The following is a 20,748-nucleotide window of genomic DNA, read 5'->3' on the forward strand; positions in this document are numbered from 1 at the left end:
GTCTGTGTTTTGAGCATTTGAATGGATGGGGAGTTTCCTTCTATGATGCAGGGAATGCAGGAAGACATAGAGGTCTGTAGAAGGTTATTACTTTTTTATTATCACCCCAACCATGTTGCATTTAAAGTTTCTAGGGGCAGAACCCGTTGAGGACACTAAGGGATTGATTGGCTGTGAGCCTGGCTGCCACTTCAAGCCGTCCGATAACAGAATTTATGACTTAGATGTTGGAAGATGGCAATGACCTAGAAAGTCAGGGAGGGACGGAGAAAGAAGGGAGTATGGGCGTTTAGGCAGAGGGAGTAAAGTGGTACACAGAGTGCTGGGAAAAGCGTAGAGCCATAGCTGAGAAAAATCAGATTGTCCAATGTAAGATACAATGCCGTTTCCTTACACGATAGGCTAAGGAATTGGCCGTACTCTTTAGTCAATAGTAGCCATTTGATGATTTGCACTGGGAAGGCCATTTGCAGATAAGTCATTAGGAAGATTTAGGTAGAGTATGGATTGGAGTGAAGGTGCAGAGACCATGCAGGGGTTTCTAAGATAGATGCAATGCGACTTAGAGGTTGGGGAGTTTCCAAAGTGAAAAGTGTAGATGTGAGAGATAAGTGTGAAAACAGAAGAACCAGTGTGGCTTCTGAGTAGAGATGGCAGGAACAGGGGGAGAGGAGCTTGTTGAAAATGCTCATTACTTTGGGATAAAAGAGAAAATACAAGGACTTGGTTTGGGGAAATTTGTAACCCCTGCATGTATAAATTTATTGTTTCTTTTCATAAAATTATAATGAAAGGATCACATGTCAGAATATCTTACTTTTCAAGTTTTTACTACCATTTTTTGTGCTTCTGATCTTAAGCATGTGCTATTCATTTGCGTGTGAGGATGGTCACATGTGTGCAGCAGCGTTTGTGTGGAGCTCAGAGAATAGCTTCGAGTGTTAATCCATTCCTTCTGCCTTGTTTGAGACGGCACCCTGGCTTTACATGGTTTGGGGGACCCGAACTCAGGTCTGCAAGCTAGCACAGCAGACACTTTTACCCTCTGAGCCATCTCTCCAGCCCATCCTTCTTGTTTTGAGTCCAGGGGACATTGCTCTTTGCGGTGCAGTATAAGAACAACAACCGCAAGAGACTTAGAAATTCATTCTGAAAAAACCTGAATGAGAAGCCTCAGGAATCCTTGCCAAGGGCTGCTCAGTCGTCTCTCCTGGGCTGGGTCGCTGTGAGGAAGTCCAAGAATGCAATGCAGCCATCCTAGCTCAACCTGGGATCTCTCGGCTTTTGCAACGATCAGCAGAACACTGGATGCAGAAAAGATGTGGAACATTTCCACAGGGAGAGCCAAGGCACAAGTGCTTCGTTGCTGGTATCTTTGAAGTCTGTAAAAACAAATCCTGGATGTATCCCAAGAAGAGTCTGATGCAAATTCAAACAAATCAAGAGGGCTAGATGCCTTTTCCACTTAAGTAGCTGTCTGTGCTGGGGACCAGGGGAAGTATTGTCACGGTCTTTCTTCTGGTGGTCTTCGCCAGTCCCGTGGTTTTTATGGAAGTTATGGTTTTGTTCAAGAAAGTCAATTCTCCCTGCCAGACTGCTAGAGAAAGCTATTTCCCTCCAGTCGTATTGCTTCAGACAGTCTGCACGTACAGTGTTTTTATAGCATGGCTTCTCTCTCCGTGTTTACACTCCAGGTGAAGCTCTCCTCGGAGTGTCTGTGCGAGCCAATCGGTTGTTAGTGTTCTCTCTTTTTCGAAGGGACTCAGTCGCCACTACACACACCCAAAGCTGTTCCGATCCCCAAATGAAAAGAGAGCTAGGAATGACCTCGTGTGAAGATGCTTTTTAAAACCCTGACAGTTGAAAGCTGCTTATAATATGGAGATTAGACATTCTGTCTCCAGCGTGGGAACAGGGCTGGCATCAGCTAAATAGGCAACTGTGGGCCTCCCTGCCTGCCTCCTTTGGGCCAGAGAAAGGCCCCAAAGGAGCAGTTGCCAGCAGGGAGGAGTGTGAGCATCTAGGAATTGACAAGATAGGATAGGAGAAGAGGCAGGAGAATGAATTTAAGAATTTTTCAGGGGTTGGGGATTTGGCTCAGTGGTAGAGCACTTGCCTAGGAAACGCAAGGTCCTGGGTTCGATCCCCAGCCCCGAAAAAAAAAAAGAAAAAAGAAAAAAAAAGAATTTTTCAAATATTCCCTTTTCAGGCATACGCAGTTGCTGTCTCTGCACAGGAAGGGAAACCTTTAATGCTTCCCTCACGGGAAGAGAGGTGGCGAACCTACAGCGAGTTCACACTGCCGAAGGGCCTGAAGTTGGTTGATTTCCTCTTAATTGTAGGAAAATTGATATGGATTAGTGTTCTACCTCACTTTTCTATTCATCTTGACCTTTGTGAAATACAGAGTTGAATATTATAAACATTCTAATTTTAGCACCAGAAAAGCAAGTCTCACACACCCCCGCTAGGTATAATGATTTTAATTTAAATCTTATACTAATCAGAGGAGGCTGGGCAGCTTCATGTTTGCCTGGGAAGGGGTGGAGAGGACTCTGTTCTAGTGACAGCAGGTTTTGCCTTTGCAGATGCCTCTAGGCACGTCTCTCTGCCTCTCTCTGTGTCTTTCCTTAAGGAGGCACCACATTAGCAATTTTCAGAATCACTAAGTAACAGGTATGTTTGCCTTCTACAGAGAAGCACACTTCCAGGTGTGCAACCCTACGAATATAAAATGAGTGAGATTCTGCCACACGTGTAGAGTCACCCCAACCTCTGTTCTGTTGGAAGAAAGAGCTAAGGCAAGGTCTGCCATTTTCCACGAGGGTCTGACATAGGGTGATACTGTGTGATCTCCTCATGCAGGGAAGGGGTGATGACTCAACCTTCAGTCATGGAGAGTCATTAGTAGAGCCCCTTACCTGAACCCACCGAGAGGACATGGACTCATATAAGAGGATGTCTTATAGCACAGGGGTCATGTGCAGCCCCGTGACAGTGCAGACCACACACTGCATCGAGGACGGATGACCCGTGGGGTTTCTAGGAGCTGAAGTCTTTCTATCACTCATAACGGAGTGGAGTAGCCCTCATCACAGCTGAACACAGCCCATTACTCACATGCTTGGGGCAACGGTTGTGTAAGCAAGCCTTCTGTGCCACTGTTGTATAAAAGTAAAGGGTGGGCAATTACATCAAAAATATAAAACTGGAAAATGATTATAAAAATGATGTCACAGCCCAATGTATTCTTTTACTTCATCTCTAAGCACTGTTTTAGCATCTACAAACTTCTATTTGTTTAATTAATTAAATTTAATTATACACACACACACCATCTGCCATAGTATCCCAGCAATGTCCTCATGTAGTTCCTGGTAGCTTTGGTCCTTAATTGCATCAGAAAGCCATACCAAAAGTTGGCCTCTACTTGCTAAGTTTGTACAAAATTCATACAGCGACAGCACTGCCAATGGCTCGGTTCTTAAAACATGTGCCTGACATTAAGTGGTGAATGACTAATAAAGGAGGAGGAGAGAGAACACACATTGTATGGCTGTGTCTATGTCCTTGTTGCCAACAATGTCATGGGTGCCCAGTAACATAGGTCATGGAAACCTTGTCACCTCTCTTAGTTCCTAACAGAAATGACCAGTGTCCTTCTTTGAAGAAACAAACAACAGTTCTCACTTCTTTTTTTTTTTCAGTTCTGGGAATTGGATCAAAATTGGGTCTTTATGTAAACTAGATAAGAACTGTACCACTGAGGGACTGGAGAAATGGCTCATTGGCGAGCAGATCTCGCTGTACTTGCAGAAGACTACTAGCTTTATTACCAGCACCCACTTTAAGAGGCTCTCAGTTGTCTGTAACTCCAGAGGATTTGATATCCTCTTTTGGTCTTCACAGGCACCCATATGCTTGTGAGTACATGCGCGCACACACACGCAAATAAAATAAACCATAAATAAAAATGAATTACACCACTGAGTTCTATCCCCAGCCTTCTTCACTCCTATATGCATTGAAATATGGCTGCTATTTCCCCACTGTGGAATGTTAACAGAAGAAATGGAATCAAGGCAAAACTAGGTGTTTTGAATAGCCTATCTTCCTTAAGAAGTCTACATTCAGAAATGGCTGTGAGGGACCTTTATTTCAGTCTTTAAATGCAAATTAAACCTTAACCAGAAATATAGAATGAATTTATTTTGTATGCAAATAAAACAGTCACAGGCACGAGACACAGCTGGGATAGGAAAGGAAGAGCCTTCAGACTCGATACTGTAACAAACCAGAGAGTCCTAAAGACATTGCTCAGTGGCCGCACATTTGCCTAGTGTGTGAGGCCCACACAGAGAAACCCAACAACAGCCACAGGACAAAGGAAATTGAGTCCGGACGCTGGTAAATGCTTGCAACACCAACAGATGGGAGTGAGTCTGGAGGAGCTAGAATCCAAGCCAGCCTTGGCTTTATATTGGTCCAAGTGCTATAGAGAGTGTCTGAGACAAGAGGAGAGACAGAGACAGAGAGAAAGAGAGAGACAGAGAGAGACAAAGAGACAGAGAGAAACAGAGACAGAGACACACAGAGAGACACAGAGGGACAGAGACAGACAGAAAGACAGAGATGGAGAGATACAGAGAGACAGAGAATGGCCATTTAAAAGATAAAGTATGCAGAAGTCCTGGAAGACTCCTGTTACACAGGGAAAGGGTAGATAAAGACATCCAACACCATAGAGCCAGGCAGAGGCTCCATGCCCAGATCTCGGGTTTCCCTTTTCCCAGAGAATTGGTGATATTTCTTCTAACCATTCCTTTAGTCATTTCAAGGTGTTAGGTACATTATCACCATATAAAACTTATTTGTCTTCCTAGGTAAGGTCTCACTACATATTGTCCTTGAACTCAAACTATCAGCACTCAGTGTGCCCGGAGTTGAGTCTTTTTTTGGGTCCTCTGCACCTGTTCATCTGAATTTCAACCAGTGATTTTTCCCAACATGGACGTTAAGAATTCATGGTTTCTTAAAACTGCTAGAGATGAACACCAACAGTAGAATTAGCTTTGTATTCTGTAAATGCCCCACTCTAACTTAGGACTTTTCTCACTGCCATAAATTACTATTAATCACACCCTAATCCAACTGTACTTTTCTGGTCAGAGGCTTTCTAATGCTATGCATCCTTCTGAAACCCTGCCAGAAAGTCTTTGAAACAGACTTACCCAACCTTCCCTGTGGAATAGTGACCCCCTGAAGGTGTGATTATTTAACATGGACTTGTGCCTGCCACTAAAAGCCTTTCTGCTGATCCAGTCTGCTTATGTCATCTGAACCAAACCGGTCTTGCTGTAGTTAAAAATGACAGAGGAATATATTGACCTAATGGGTAATATTGTGAAATTAATTCTAAAATACTCTAGCTTACTTCACCTTCATCTTTGAAGTTCATTTAAATGATCACACTGCACAAACTTTTTTTGGTTGAAAATTTTGCATAGGTTCTTGGCCAGAAATAACATAGTCCTGGGGGGCTTTCATGGTGGTTTCCATTTTGAAGTCAATCTACCGCCATGAGTGATGGGCTCTAAAGTATCTGGATTGCCTGGTGTCAGAGTTTCCATGGGGACATGTGCAACAGTGGTCGTTGATCTCTTGTTTATCAAAGCCTCTGGTTATGGTTTGTTAACTTAGCACCAATAGATGCCCTTATTTTTGTGGTGCAGTAGTTCTGGCACATGGTTCCCTCTGTTCTAGTTCTACTAAGAGAAAGACGACACCAGAAGTCTATAGTCACTCAGAAGCTCAAGGCTCTCAGCATGAGACTCCTTACCCAGAAGTCTCTGTGTCCACTTGTTATTGATGCAAATTTTCTGTATAGCTTCTCACTGCCAACCATGTATTAAAAGGGAGAAAAAGACCTCTTATATTTTATATAATTTTCCCTCTGAAATTGCTTCTAGCAAGACTCTAACCATACTTGATTTTTTACAAAAGAAAAAAAAAGAAAAAGAAAAAGAAAAATTGGTACAGACCCTCTTTAGAAATTTGTCTTTTAAAAAAAATTGTCACAGTTGTCCCTATGACACCTTCTACCCAGAACATTTAAATAATGGAGACACAATATTTTTTCCAAGTTTTAACTAGCTTGGCTCTTTGTGCACTAAGGAAGCCTTTTTGGTTATTTTTAAAATACCTAAGGTGTTTTGGGCACATAGTAGTCACTCAATAAGAATAAGTGGAATTAAAATCCAGAAGCTCTGAGGAAGGAAAAAGGAAAAAAAGCTAGCTTGGACACTAGTCTCTTCTCTCCCTTTCTCCACATTCATTTTCCTTTGAACAACCTTTAAATCTGACACTCGCCCCATTATTGTTCTAGAAATAATTATCGCTTAGCTCACAAACTGCTGCTTTCTGCCAATTTCAAGAGCTTCCATCGTCCTAAATATTAATCTGCAATGTGGATCCTTGTGAAGCGTCACCAACCTGTGTCCAGGACCAGATCACAGAGGCTGTGTGTCATGGTCCACTGCTTACCTTCTGCAGTTTCCAGAGGTCGCCTTCTGTCCCCCTAGCACTGTCCCCTTCCTCATGGTGCTCATACATTGGGTGCTTGTACGTCGGGAATCCCCAAGATTCCAGCTGAGTGCTTGCTTGACCTCCTCAGCTTCCCCAGGCATTGCCTCTAGGTCTCAGGTCTGTGATAAAGAGCCCCCGGATGGGGCTGTGACGCTCCGATGCAAAATGCCATCACCCTTTCTACCTCCATCTTCTCGCTGGCACATAGACAGCTGGTGGGATGCTCTCCCAGCTGGTGGGATGCTCTCCCAGCTGGTGGGATGCTCTCCTCGGATTTTCTCTCACTAAGCCTTCATCCTTCCACCAAACTATATTCTCTTCCCAGAGCGTCCATCTCGAGGCTCTGAGAGTTTGTGGTTCTTGGCTAGCTCCACCCTTTACCATCCAGAGAATTTAGAAGAGAGCCATTAAAGGGAGGAAAGTGATTTTTTTAAAGGAAATGTGTGAAGATATGATTAAATGTCAGTAACCTGACTTCATCACAACAATGGATTTAAAGGGAAGATTAAAGAATAATCATCTTCGAGCACATGAAAGGCCCTTATTGAGAAAATGGCGGCCAACTGTTCCTCAGTGATACTTGATTCTAGTGAAGGCATTGTCTATATAGTGGCTTTAGAGGGACTCTCAAAACAGTGAGTAAAAACTGTTATAAATTATTTGGAAGGATATGGCACAGTACAGCTACAAACAGACAAACAAACAACAAACAAACAAAACCAACCAAATTCATCAGGACACAGAGTCAATATTCATGGACTATATTTGAGAGAGATCCACAGATCAGCCTAGATCATGTATTATGTTTATATCCAATGTGGTAATCTTGCGATTTTTAATGACAAAAATATATGTATTATGGAGTTTATAATAATGACTTGAACTACCAATGGTGGTAAGTGCCATTAGGTCACAACTTCTGCCCTCAAAATGTATGTCACCTCAGTGGTGTACATGGGTGGGGTTGCAGTTGTGGGGGTGGGGTGAGGAAGAGAGAAACAACAATTACATCATCATAGTCTAATAAATACATTGACGTCATCATAGTCTAATAAGTGCAGATATTTGGACAACTTTAACTAACAGGGTGTTTCTCTAGTCTGGACTATTTGTTTCTCATGATCCATCCATCCATCCATAAAGTAGTACCTACTTAGTGCCTAGTTTGTACCTGTTACAGAGTCAGCAGAGGAATCTCTCAGTGGCCATTTTCCTTACCCATCAGTCTCTGTGGTGGTGATGTGTTTATGGTCAGAAAGAAGTTAGGGGCAAGAAGACAGGCAGCAGAATATAGTGTGAAGACAGGTATATAAAGGTATTCGCAGAGCTCCATGGGGTCACACACACAGCCAGACTCTTCAGCCAGTCCTGGCCAATCAGGAAGGCTGAAAGGAAGAAATTCTTTTATGACACATTATGACCAAGCTGTGAGCTGTGAGCTGTGAGTTGTGATTGGTTGAGTAAAAAGCAGCCATGGGAAGCGTATAGCAAAGTGAAGTATACAAAGAAATGTTTGTGTGCTTTGTGTTCCCGAGACAAAAGAACTCATCAAAAACATATTTTATGTATCCAATTCATGAAAACACCACGAACCCACTCATTGTTGGTTATCTACATGAGATCTCTGAAATTGATATAGAAATGATGAAGACTACGGAACTTGTGGGAAAATTTTGATATTATAAAATTTAGAAGGTAAATGTCCAATGACTTCCGTGTCGTGTTCAGTACATGGATCAGACTGATACCGAGGTCTGGTACCAGGATGTGAATTCACAGACATGCCGCCTAGTTTTCTGGCAAGACCTGCAATGGTTCTGAGGCCAATGTCGTGTGGCATGGGGAAAGCAGTGGTTGAAGATGAATGGTCCAGATTGAGGGCATCGCTGCTTAATTGGAACCACTCACTTACGTTTATTTAGAACGTCTGTATGTATTAAACTTGAACTGTCGGAGAATACATACGAAATACCCCTCCAGAAGGTATTCCTATTTGCAAGACCTGAAATTAGGTGAACCCCAGTAGGTTGGTTGCCCTGTGTGGCTAGACAGTGCCATCCCTGGGTGGGCCTGGGAATTAGTATTGCTGCCGACACTCCTGTGTTAGAGATGACCAGTGTTCCCTGCCCCTTCCCCTTCCCCTGCACTTCTGGAGGCCAGTGGTTCACAGACAGAATGAGGTTCTATACTCTCGGCACTGGAGACTTCTAATGTTGCCTTTGGGTGGTGTTTGGCTCGATCCCTCCGCTCCTGCTATATATTCAGTACCTGGCCTCTCTTCCCCCGAAAACTCTTAGTTTTGAAGCTCTGCACTCCCACCCTGGCTTGCTTCCCACAAGGTTGGAGTGATCTCCTTTCTCACCCCAGTCTCTCCCACTTGGAAGCTTGCCAGTAAGGAAGCAGGCGGTCACAAGCCTCTAGGATACAGTGCCTGGCTTGATCGCCCCCTGCAAGGAATCCAGACTTCATCACATATACCTGGCCCCTGCCTCCTCCTCTTCCCTGTCTGTCCAGATTGGTTAAGACCCAGCAGTCTGCTGCCCAAGGTCATCCAAATGGGGACAGGAATAAGGACCAGTTCTTTTGGTCCACACCGGCGTGATTGCTAAGGAAAATGAAGAGCTTCGGTTCTTTATTGTGTACTGGTCTTTTCTTTCTTTTGGTGAAAAAAAAACAATTTAATAGCTTTGAAAATAAAGAAAAGATGCTTGCTTCTTAGGCATCACTTCACATGTGGCCATTTCATGTAGCTTTAAAATAAACGTGAATATTTTGGTTAAAGAATCACCTGGATTTGACACTAGCTCTTCAGATTCATTGCAGACACCCAAGAAAAAATATCAACTGGCCTTTCTTGCAAGGCTGTTTTTCAAGTCTTTCTTTCTGTTGTTGTGGATATGACCCCTGAACTTGATTAGAAAATAGGACCAGAAATACGATTTTAAGTATATTTTTCATCAACTTATAATAGAGGCCTTGTGGTTGTTAGAAAGTTATGTGTGCTACTTATCAGGAAAGAAAAAAAATGCTTGCCAAAACTTACCCTTAAAATCTAAAATTTTGTGCAGAGCATGTGACCCGAGTAATAGTGTAATTATTAGGTACTAATTGATGTCAGTATACTGTAATCTTGGTAACAGTTTCTTTGGCATTTATTTTTTTTTTTTAAAAAAAAAGGAACAGTGTTTTTAAATAAAATTACAATTCTTAGGAGAGACCTTTTAATTGGCTGACACATACCTTCCTTCACATGATAATCCCTAAATCAAGTATTTAGGAATGTCTTGTGATCATTTTATTCTGCTACAGGATTTCCAGCTTGCAAACAATACTAATATTGATACACCTTTTTATTTACCCCCTTGAACTATTTTCAAAGCAGGAGAAATTAAGGTATTCGGCCGTTTGTTCCCTCATCTACAATCTACATCCTTTGTAAACTGGAGCATCATGGTTCCAAGTAGGGGTGACGTCACTTACCTTGATAAATTTGGCTTAGAAAGCTACACATTTGAAACCAGGTTAACTATTGAGCCAAGTATGGCCTAAGTCTTGGCATCCTGTAAGTAGGTGGGTAGACTCTAGCCTCTTTAGTTTCCAGTATCCTCATCTATAAAATAGAATACTACTGCTGTTTATTTAAAGGGGCTTAGAGAATTTAAGTAGTATATACCAGCTCAGAGCGTAGCAGTTGCCTATTATGCCCGTGACCTTGGTTTGATATCCAGGACAGAAAAAAAAAAGGAAACACACCAAATGCTCAGTATAATGCTGTCATGGCAAGCATGAGACGCTCTGTGTGAGTGTTAGCTTTACCATGGCCATATATTAATATTGCTGTGTTTGAGATTTATTTCGTGTCTGGTTTCACTGTTTAATAATTACCAGGGAATATAAACATCTTAGTTTGCTTCTTCAAGGCTGTAGGCCGACATAGGAAGAGGCCAGAAGTACTGTGAGTGTGAAGCAAAGTTTGTACCAGTTGGAGGTAACCGCACGCTCAGCAGCCCCCTTTTTTTAAAAAAAAAAAAAATACAATCTGCTTTGATTTGGTTTGGTTCATGCATTTTTAAAAATCTTCCTTGTGGTGTGCAGTCATTAGGGTTTTATGCCTAAAGAACTGAATTCAGTGATAAGTAAGATTCATTTAATATTGCAAGTATGATTCCATGTGGTTTTACATTCACAACACAAAATAGCCACATAATTCAACATATTTAATAGTGTCTGCTTGTGCAACTGTCGGGAATTCTGCAGATCCTCGGTGAGAACTACTTCGGTTGTGAAAGGCAGTATCCGTAATGCTAATTAACCCCAGCATCATCAATATGGCCAATGATGATAGAAGAAAACAGGGGTTGAATGTGTGCCTTATGCCTGTATGCTTCCCTGTGGGATCCTTTGGTGGACTCTCGTATTTAAAAGAAGGTAGTGATTGGCTGTGTGGATGGGTGCGGTCGCAAACCCTTGGTTTTCCTTGGAAGATGGACGTTGACCCCATCCTTCATATTTTAGCAAAGGGAACAGCTTTAAAACATCTCTTCCCCAGTCTCTTCTGCCTCTACTCAGCCTCTGTGAAAGTCAATCCTTGATAATTCTCAAGGGATGTTGTCATTGTCTAATTTGGAATAATCACTCTTGCATTCAGAAAAGCTAGAACTCCACACGTATGTAGCCTACTTCCAGTGTAATGCTACATAAAAAACATTTGGCTAACCTGGATCTGATATTTATAAATGGACATTGCTCAATTAGCATTTTAAATTGGAATTTTAATAAATGCTATCAATCAGTGACCAATTTGCATAGCATTTATCTGGGGAAATGAGCGTGCCAAATATCGGTCTTCTTAAGATTCATCTTGCCCCAAACTGTGATTTATTTAAGCTCTTCAAACCATTCATTCTTCCATTAAAGTGTCCCTCCATCTTCCTGTGCTCTCCCGTTCTGATCCAGATCTGCAAGTCCATGGTCATCAAAAATCAAGAGATCCATTTCTGCCTTAGCAAATTCCAACTCCGCAGTGTTCTGCCTGTTTAATTTCTCTAAGACTTCAAGAACAGCTTCTTCAAGCTCTGTCTTCAGGTTATATAGTATGCACTTGCAATGACTTGGGGCCGTCCACCCTGAGAAGAGTCAAGCATCGCAGACCCTGTGAAATGGTTCTTTTCAAAACAGTAGATTTGGGGAGGTGTTTGTTTAAGAGCTTGGATTTTTTTTTTTTTTGGTGCCCTAAAAAAATATCTATTGTTCTCTTTTTTGACCCAATTTTACTAAAGAGAATTTCAAAACCTTGAAATAACTTCAAATTTTAGACTGTCAAAGGAACGTCTAAATTTTAAATAATTGGTATTTTAAAGTAACTTCTATGATATCCTAATAATGCTAGTTGTGTTTGGTGAATCGTGGGTTTTAGAAGGGCCTTCTTTGTTACAAAGGAAGAACAGTGGGATGCAGATGGTTTGCTTAAATATGGAGTAGCAACTGCTATTTCTAGGTATGATGATGGATGTCTGAGAAGGTGATGGAGATGGAGAAGGGGAAGTCTACAGGGAAAGGAATGCATTCACAGCCTTGGACCCTTAGATGTAAAGAGTGTCAAAGCAGAGGTAAAGCTAATACGTAGTCCTCCTCCCTCATGCGCCCCAAAAGGACACACATGGCTATTGTTGAATCCTGGGAATATGGAAAATGATTACCCTTCCCCAGAAGAAGGGGGAGTGGAAGTGCGTGGATTCCTGAAAAATATAGGGATGAAATGATAGTTTACTTCCTACAATATTATCTTTTGGGGTCTATGAGTCCAAAGTGAGTTAAAATGAAGACCGAAAAAAATGGTAACAATATATTGATTAAAATAAATGAAAAAAATGTGTATGCTTGTATCTTTTGGAACTGTTAAAAAAAAAAAACCCGCTGGTAAATCTAAAAAAAATCCTTTAAGAGCCATTCTCAGCATACTGGAGGAAGTGTTTGAAGGGAGAGGTAGAATGTTCTAGAAGAAAGAGAAATTAAAAGGCAGGACGTTGGACTGGAGGCATTGAAAAAAAATGATAATAGTGGAACCCGAGGAGAGGAAAGGACAGTTTGGGGAATAAAAATTTAAGTGCAGTAATATTGAAGTATGTTTTATTTAAAAGTATAGGTGATTAGAACGCATTCGCTGTTGCAGATCAGGGCTGGCTAGCCCTGCACTTCATTCAGAGCTCAGGCCACTTGGTCTTAAGCTTCCAGCTCCAGGGCCCCTGGTGACGGTCCCCAGCATCTGGGGAGGAGGGGGAGCGCGAGTGGCGAGTACCGGGATGCACGGCCGCCCCTGCGCCGTCCGGGGGCAAGAGTGGCGAAGCGGCGTGACCGAGGCTCAGGGCGAGCGCGGGCTGCGCGGGTCCCCGCGGCGCTCCCAGGCGACACCCACCCACGCGCTGCGCACGCCGGGCCGGGCGAGCTAGACTCCTGGCCGCGTGTGGACTCCTCCCGCCTGCAGGTACGGACTGGCGCGCCTCTGCCGGGACTTAGTTGGGCCGACCGGCGGAGAAGTGACTGTTCCCCGGGTGGGGGAGGACGCAGCCGGTGCAGTGCAAGAACGGCGGCGGAGCAGGGCTCAGGATTCAGGATGCGCGGGGAAGGAGATTCTTTGTAAGCCCGGGAAAGTGGAGCGGGTGGAGACTACGGACGTTTTCAGGATGCACAGCAGCCTGCGGAGCTGTACGGTAGCACACAGTGCTGCCTCGGGGTGTGCGCGTGTGAGTGTGTGTGTGCGCGCGCGTGTGTGTATGTGTGTGGACGGACTGCCGCTCCCTCAAGGGTCTCCGGGAGCACGCCGCCCGATCAGTTTGTGAGCAGCTTCCAGGCTGCTCCGGCTCGGGTGTGCAGGTCTGTGCATGCGTGTGTGCCTGCGTGCGTGCGTGTGTGCAGACTGTGGCGAGTGCCAGGCGGCGGCGGCGGCGGGCCGGCCGCGGCGGGGCCAGGCTCGAAGGGGTTAAGCGTCGCCGCCGCCCCCTCGGCGGCCGGGTGTAAACAGAGCAGCTTCAGCCTATCATGTCTGGCTGCCGCTCGCAGCCGGAGCCCCGAGCCCGGCGCTGTAACGCGATCCGCTCCAGACCCAGGCAAGTTGGCAGCGCCGGGCTCCGCTCCGCACGGCCACGGCGAGGGCGCGCGGCGGCAAGGTGGGTGAGCGCGGCCTGGGCGGTTCCTCGTGCGGTTCCACGCGCGGCTCCACGCTCTCGGGCGCGCGGGGACCCGGACTCCGCGGTCCCCTCGGCGCGGGTCCGGCGGTCGGTCCTCTCCGGTGGCGTCGGGATGGGAGGCGGCTCGGCGCGGGTGGAAATCGGTGCAGAGGCAACATTAGCATCTGAAATGAGGTGGCTTTTTAACCCCTGAGGGGCCAGTTTAAGGATTTAGAAGAAGTGGAGGCAGAACTTTCCCGAATACTCTTCGTCACCCGGAGGGGTGCAGGTAGCCGCGAGGAGATGGAGTCTTTTGTTCCCGGTATTTTTAATTAAATGGATTTCTAAAATGAGTAATGTACCGTCCAAATCTTTGAGGTAAAACTGTCTTTTCCTTTCTTTCGTCTTCTTTTTTAACCTCCATGTGTTCTTTGACTTTTTCCATACATCTTATGGAATTTGTTTGGAGCAAGTCTTAGCGATCATGATTTTGAATAATTCATGTCAGAAATGTTAAAAAAATCTGCTTCGAACGTAAATGAACCAACCTTTTGGTTCCATTAACCGAAATCCATCATACTAATTGCTTAATGGGGGCGAAAGGTACAAAATAATCTTGCTAATTAAAAGAGCAGGTTTTCGCCTGTGAAATACTCTGTCCCTTTTTGTCGTGAGAAGATTTTAAGGAGCACAGTCGCTTAAGAAATTCAACTTTGCAGATGTGCCTCGGTGTAGATTACTCCTGTGGAAAAAGAGTTGTGGATAGTTGGGGAAACTTAACGCAGTTCTACTAACAAAAAAAAATCATTCGCTTATTTGTGTGTGTATTTTAATAAGACAAAGATCCGCAGCAGCTCCCAGAACGAGAACTCACATTTCCGCCCTCTCATGTGCTAGCGTGTCTATCTCTGCAGTATCTGAGAAATGATACATACAGATGCATGTGCCTGTGTCACAAAGTCATTTTGTCCCTGAAAGCCTAATATAATCAAATTCAGTGTTTTAAGATGGTGTAGTTGCAGATTTGATCCCCTTCCACTAAAGTGGAAATACTTTCGGTAATTGAAAGCAGATTCACGTCTGGCGTGGTGCGAGCCAAGGTTTTCATTTTTAAAATAAACCTTTTGTTCTCTGCTTTTAACAGAGCCATCCAGAGACCTCTGTGTGCTAATTATTAAAGTAGTTCTTCAGAAGGGATTGAAAATATCCAGAGAAGGCATTTTAGAAATCCAGCTAACTTAGTAAGCTTCCCTCTGATTGGGGTATTGGAGTGTAGCTTTCAGTCTGCCCCACATTTTCCATCAGGTTTTCTGGCATTTCAAGTGCAACTGTAATGTTTAAAACACAACCCCCAAGAAGGGTCCATGTGTTTACAGTTTAAAAACTTGATGAATTTTGTGTTCTTCCTTTTTTTTTTTTTTTGCACCACCTAATGATGATTTTAAACCCATCGAGAAAATCTCATTAATTTAAAGAGATGTTGATTCCATGCTAACTGATAGACTGAAATTTTAAAAAGGAAAAAAAAAAAGGTTGCAAGTTGTTAATCTGGCTCCATCTTATCTCTGGGGACTAAGTGTTAAAAGCTTTAAGAAAAAAAAGTGACTGTTAAGGACTGAAGTTAGGATACATTCTAAACAAAGAGTCACTTGATATCCTGGCTCAGAAGATAGAAGGGACACCTCACCTTCTACAGGGCATGGACTCTAAAATGAATTATGGAATCATGAGGGAGAGAGTTCAAAGAGTTACACTTTAAACCAAGATAATTGCATTCAGAAAAATACAGGTATATCCTGAATGTTTAACTGCTAGCTTTTTAACCCGTTACACTGATTATTAGTGAAACGTGAACAGTCTAATATGCGATTTGAGTTCTTAGAAGTCACTTGGTAGCTCTTAGGCTTTAACCTTTTTTCTCCTCTTCTGGAAAGGAGCTTTTGGAACACGTTTTAATAAATTTGAAGTGAATAACTCATCTAATTTAAAAGCTGCTTGGTTACCTCTTACAAAAATCTCTTAAAATTTTTAAAATATTTAGAAAATCTTTACCAAAAAAAAATTTTTTTTGGTTCAGTTTTGGCAGTATTACATCACGTTTCTTAGATGCCAGGGGCCTAGTGTGTGGCATAATAGAATTTAGTTTTTTCTCAAAGATTTGGGGAAAGAAAGGGGATTTAACATGGACTCTATTGTAGATTTCTAAACACGGATTTCAGTGCAAAATCTTTGACCATTTAACCTAACTTTCTTTATATATACGTGTGTGTGTGTGTGTGTGTGTGTGTGTGTGTGTGTGTGCGTGCGCGTGCGCTTCTTTCCTTATTTTTATGTCCTTACATATCTTTTTATTTGATGTGGGGGTGCAGAGGATCTTGTGTCATCCAAAATAATATTCAGTTTGTCATGGGACATCTGTCTTTCATAATGTAGACAACTGGCAGAGGGAGGCACTGTCTGTATACAGTGATCTTGATAATTAATGCCATAAAATAGATTAAAATGCTGTATTCCAGGTATTCATTTCCTTAAAAGGGGCCACCAGAACACCGTTGCTAAGCACCCGTCACCACTGCAAGCAACAGAAAATGACCCAAATTAAAGAACCTGTTCTAAGCTGTATTCTTGCATTTTCTAAAGTGCGTTTCAAAAGGTTTAACAAGACTCATTCAATTAGTACAGAGAAAAGATCTATTTTCAGCTCTGGTCAGCAATTACGAGATTGAGCATTGGAACATCAGCTTTTCATGTTTGTCATTTATTTTGTTTCCTAGGCTTTGACTAAACAATTGTTAATAAAGTTTTTTTTTGGTCTTGTTTTTAACAAACTACTCTTCTATCCAAAAGTAAATCTAATAAGTGATCTAATAAGTGGTCATTTGTTTTAAGCTTCTATTGAAACTTATTTCATATTAACTTTTCCTCACTTTAAAAAAAGTTTGTTTTACACTAATCTGAAATCTATATTACCACTTCGCTGGAATCCTCTCATCTGTGCAGAAGCATGCACATGTAGTTTAGATTAAGATTTAGCTGCAGATGCTCTGGCTTAGCTTAGACCTGAGTACTTTGCAAACGCTCAGTAGAGAAATGGGGTAATGCTTATTGAATATTTGGATGCTGTAAAAATGGTACCCTGACGGAGGTGACATGATGCGCAGAATTAAGAAAAGAAACAGGTTTTGTTTGTTTCCTTAACCTCTCTGTGAACCTTGAGTTTGATCAGAACTTCCCAACAGCTGTGGTTTAAAGACCCAAACCACAAACAACTATTAGAGTGCTTTGTGAATGAGCTTGCATGGTGAACTGGTTCTTGGCTAGTACAGGACTGTCACAAAAACAAATGATGAGCTTCCCAGCAGACAGAGAGGAACAGAAAGCTGTGGGGTATTGAAACCTAGGAGCGGGGAGCAGGAGGGCTCCAGTGTTTAGCGTGTGGGATTATCTAGACGTTGGCTGTATCACGTTATCTGGACAGGTCTGACGCATACCAGCATAGCCTCTAAGTGTTCCATCATTAGTGCTCTTTTGGCTGTGCTCGTCCAGTGGAGCATTTACACATCCTGAAACATGCGTGTTTCAGTGCCAAAACTAACAATCAGATCCCATCTTCCGAGAGAGATGGTTTACGTTAGAAACTCGCTCTGTTTGGTTGTATCGGTCTATTTGGCATTGCAGATTTATCTGCTGTAGATAATATGAGATAAATAAAATTCCTATGACTGCCTGGAAGTTTGTTTAGAATACAAAGTTTTTATAATATTAATTTATATCTGAGGCCTTTCCAGAAGTTGCCAGCAACTTGAAATGCATAGTTCCATTTTTGACATGTCCAAGGGTTTTTTTTCTCTTTAGCAGGATGTATAGAGATCATAGATGCATTTAGGAGGCTTGCACACATTTTTTTTTCTCGGAGCTGGGGACCGAACCCAGGGCCTTGCGCTTGCTAGGCAAGCGCTCTACCACTGAGCTAAATCCCCAACCCCCACATTTTAAAAATTAAAAAAGAACAGTTGCTGTCACCTCCAAGACCAACAGCGAACTGACCCCTGACCTCTGGGAAGAGACTGCGTTCACCACGTCTCCTTATCAGGACTTCACTGATCATCTTGTGAAAACCCACACCAGAGTCTCTGCTCAGAAGACCCGGGCCCCAGCTGTGGCTACCACATAAGGGCTTTTATAAAAGAAAAAATAAATTAAGTTTGTTAAAAACAAAAACAAAAAACCTAGATGTTTATACATTGACTTTAGCTAAAAACCTAGCTGTGGGTTGTAAATCCTGTATTTGAGATCTGAAATGGCTACTTTTAATTTCTGCTACGTCAGTTTAGTATCAACCCTACCCCTTTGTATCTCAGAGATAGGTTGTGTTAGAGACTTAAGCAATAGCAAATTAATTTCAGAAGGGAAAGGCTAGTTAAAATGAACAGGCAAACATTTGTGGGCAGGTCATAGATTTGGGGAGTCACGTGCTATAGTAGTTTACAGAAAAAAAAGTTCCTTGAGCGTTATCATTCCCTCCCTTAATATTTAGGAAGGAGGGGCCATGCCACCTAGAGGCCCATAAAAGGTAGTCTGAACACCTTTTTAAAAATGCCTTTTAAAAAAAATAAAACAGAACCACCTTATATAACACATGTAACATGTTTACCTTTTATAATTCTTTACCCTTAATTTCACATAACCTCCTGCTTAAAAGTTGTCCATTAGTGGAGTGGACACCTGCTGGGCTCTTAAAAGTTTGTTTGTCCTTCAACTGCTGTGATAGTAGGAGACACTACATCTCCTTAGTTATCTCTGTTCAGGGAAACAGGGAAAGGCCAGGGGAGTTAAACAGGGCCATTTGGACTGGTGGGGTTGAAGTCAGATGCAGGGAGAGCGGTTAAATGCATTACCATCTTATTGAATCCAACATCAGGAAAGTGACCTTGATGGGGGTAGAAAAAGCCACTTGGTCATTTTTATGACAGTCGCTGATGACGGATTTTCATATATCGGTTTATCGTGACTCCCTTCTTTTATATATCACGTGTTTGTGTTTCCCCGTTGGAGAACATCAGACTGGATGGTAAAATCAGGCTTGGTTTCTTTCTGAATATTGGTTGATGTTTTTCCTTGGCAACTTCAGTTCAATACATACTGGTACATGTATGTGGAAGTAGCCTTCATTAAAAATTAAGGCGATCGGACTGGTTGGCCATTCTGTGTTTGCTTTTAAGGGGTCTTTAATGAGGATTAGCCTCTGTGCAAAGAAGCTGCTATTCTGATACTTCTCAAATTGTTTTTCAAGCTACTAAGGGGACTTGCCAAGTTTAATTTCAGCAGTGGAAAAGATGTTTGGTGTAGCAAGTGCCTGGGTGAACTGACTTGAAGGTTATTCAGGTTTTAGGAACCCTCTTGCTGCCGTGGTGGGTGGAGTCACTGCTTCCCTTGAGACATAAAAACAAAATTGTAGGAGTTAAGAGTTTATATTTCCCAACTTTGCTGCTGATACTCTCCTGGTGATGTATTTTATGTCAAGTCTAACAAAACAAAATTCTCGCATAAACCCTTGAACACCTATTGCCCAGCGGCAGAGGAGTTTTCCAGAAGGCAACACAAGACCTAGCCTTTTTGGTATTTCAGTCAAAGCAATCGAGGGTAGCAAGGAAGAGTTTGTTTTCCCAGGCTGAGCTGTCAAGCATTATTGATCGGAGGTTGGCTTATGTTTTACATTTTCCTAAATTCTCCTTTGTTACAGTTAATCAAAACTAAACGCAAATCTTTATCAGGAGAAAGAAGAAAAGAGAGGGCCCCATTATCAAATACCTACAATGTTATTTCAAGCTTTGTTGGCGATAACGCCTTATCATGCTGTGAATTACATAACACTCAAATTTCAGGAATTCAAAATCATGAAAAATAGTCACTTCAGGAGAGTCATGTCTTTTTTTTTTTTGGGTCTCGGGTTTATTGCATCAAGAACCTTTTATTGAAGGAAAAACATTGTGTTTTATTGAAGGAAAAGCATAACTGAGTTATGAACTATTGTAACTCCCGCTCTCCTGTGTCACGGCCCAGATTCAGCCAGTATCCATCTCTGAGGCTGTTTCTCTGCTCCACCACATTGCCGCCTGGCCTTACGCTTGTCTCGCTTCTCACCCTCCCATCATTACAGATAGGTTTCTGGTTCTTTGCCAGACCCTTCCTGATCCTGCCTCAGCCTCCACTGCTCTGTGCGCTCCATCCAAGTACCAGCAGCAGCCTTTGTGCTGTGGGAGGCCCGCTCTTCCGATTTCACCAATCTGCCAAGAGTCTGCTTGCAAAGCATCTCTTCTCTGAAGCCTTTCTTTATTGCCCGGGGCAAAGTCTTCTTCTGCCCTTCTGTACATATTTTTGAGTAGCACTTACCGAATCATAGCCATAACCATCCGATGACATTGCTCTCCCCCAGCAGGGGGCAACTTCTTTCAGGTCACAGCCACATCTTAGTAATCTTTACGTACCATCGTCATCTGCAAGGCTGAGACAACAGCTGGCAGTAAACGCTCCTGAATGAGTATACTTAAATACAGTTTGATCCATTGGTGACTGCAAGTCATTCTTGTGAGAGCATCGGTTATTTTATTGGTCTGTGTTAAACGGATTAGCAGTCTCCTTAGTTGATGTTGAAGGCCAGGTGTGCCCTGTCTGAACGGCCCTCTGTTGGCAATCTTCCACTTGTTAATCTGTCCCATTTTGAGCCTTTACTGTGCACATCCCATTTCATTTTCTCACAGCATCTCTAAGTGAGGTCTCCTATACTGCTGATAGGAAAATTGTTTTTGCATAGGATAAGAAAGTTCTGAGTTCCACTAGTGGTGAATGGTCAGATGGTAATTTGAACGTCGTCATCTTCTGACTCCCAACTTGCTCTCCTGAGTATCACGTTGTTGCTGTTGTTGTTGTAAGGTGAAGTATTCCCATCTAGTTGGCCTAGATCAACCCATGGCCTAGGTGGGTATCAAAACCCATG

At 42.8% G+C, this 20,748-nt stretch overlaps 1 protein-coding gene across 22 annotated transcripts in view; it reads left to right on the top strand.

The window, feature by feature from the left end:
• Positions 1-20,748, top strand: part of Tenm3 (teneurin transmembrane protein 3) — a 2,726,621-nt gene that overhangs the window by 2,381,608 nt on the left and 324,265 nt on the right. For 3 of the 22 annotated variants that reach the window (XM_063275420.1, XM_063275421.1, XM_063275422.1), the window contains exon 1: positions 13,615-13,751. The exons of 16 other annotated variants lie outside the window; for them this stretch is intronic. The gene's annotated coding sequence lies outside the window, so the exon portion shown is untranslated. Of the gene's footprint in view, positions 1-12,940; positions 13,070-13,096; positions 13,222-13,614; positions 13,752-13,993; positions 14,130-20,748 lie in introns of those variants that run through there. 3 more of the 22 variants (XM_039094517.2, XM_063275424.1, XM_063275423.1) reach the window with 3 other exon arrangements.

The sequence above is a fragment of the Rattus norvegicus genome, chromosome 16, assembly GCF_036323735.1.
Source record: "Rattus norvegicus strain BN/NHsdMcwi chromosome 16, GRCr8, whole genome shotgun sequence".
Lineage (NCBI taxonomy): Eukaryota > Metazoa > Chordata > Mammalia > Rodentia > Muridae > Rattus > Rattus norvegicus.